Source organism: Pteropus alecto, unplaced genomic scaffold (assembly GCF_000325575.1).
Source record: "Pteropus alecto unplaced genomic scaffold, ASM32557v1 scaffold95, whole genome shotgun sequence".
Taxonomy (NCBI): Eukaryota; Metazoa; Chordata; class Mammalia; order Chiroptera; family Pteropodidae; genus Pteropus; species Pteropus alecto.
In genome coordinates this window covers 16,811,177-16,812,429 of record NW_006441071.1, presented here as the reverse complement: position 1 = coordinate 16,812,429, position 1,253 = coordinate 16,811,177, and the positions used below count along the sequence as shown (strand labels likewise).

General features: G+C 40.5%; 1 protein-coding gene across 2 annotated transcripts in view; it reads right to left on the bottom strand.

The window, feature by feature from the left end:
* FXN (frataxin) overlaps window positions 1–1,253 on the bottom strand; it is a 16,129-nt gene that overhangs the window by 5,072 nt on the left and 9,804 nt on the right. The gene's annotated exons all lie outside the window — the stretch shown is intronic.

Genomic DNA, 1,253 nt, shown 5'->3' with positions numbered 1-1,253 from the left:
ACAAAGGAGCCCTTTACTCCCAAGGCCTGAGGTCTCTTTACAATGTGCAGGATATTAAAGAAACAGCTATACAGCTAACTTCTCTTTACTGGAGCCTCTCCCTGTTCCCCATCTGTGCGTGACCCGCAGAGGTACACGGCAGCCTTTCTCTATGCCTTCTTGAGCCCCTTTCCTTCAAAACCAAGGAGCCCTGACTGGTTCTAAGAACATTTTGTGTTTGGTCTGAGAACACAAGGAGCTATTGAAAATGTGGAGAAAGGACCCATAATAATATAACCAATAGGCATGGGATGAGGAGGGCCCTATTGGGTTATTTTTTTGATAACCCTTTTTCTGATTTAAAAAAACCCAGAAATTATAGAGACATTGGAAACACAGATGGTATTAATAGAATGAGAACGTCAATAAAAAATATTAACTATCATTCAGTACCCACTATGTGCTAGGCACTGTTTTGCACTTTGCATAAAGCTGATTCTTCTTGGACCATAACCATCTGAAGTGGGAGTCATTATGCCAATTTTACAGATTAGGACAACTGAGAGAGTAATAAAAAATACCTAGTAATTAGCTGAGCTGATCTTAAATTCTGGTCCTGTTTGGGTCCAAAAGATGTTCTTTCCATAACACAATAACCTTGATCAGTGATACGAGCTGTTTACTCTCAGGTACTGGCTGCCAGTTTTAAAATGCATTTTTTAAAAGGGCTAGGATCACAGAGTATATGTTTGTTTTTTAAAAAAGATTCCTGAAATCCACTTTTATTAGTTTGGTAGGGCTACATTTCATTTCTTTAAAAATGTTTTAAAACTCTCCAATTCCGTAGTTTTTTAGTATTTCAGAAAAAGTGTGTAAACATTGTCACTATCTAATTCCAGACGACTTCCATCATCTCCTACAGAAACCCTATAGCCATTAGTAGTCATTCTCCATTCCCCACCCCCTTTATACATATAGTTTTGCCTTATTTTTCCCAGTTATATTAAGTTCAGGAAATCAAGACATAATTGTTTCTAATTTGACCTATTTGTGGCTTACCTGCACCCTACACTCGGGGAGGTGCGTAATGAAGCAGAAAAGGCAGGGGACTGGGTCTAGGGTTGCAGAATTCTAAGTCTCATCAAGCTGCCTGTTCTCCCAGGACGACATCTGTCCTATTCCTTTAGAGACCCAGTGCAAGGATGGAGAGGCTGATGGGTGCTCAAGGGCTCCGCCCCGGCTCCTGATATCCATCATGCCTTAGAACATGAGGC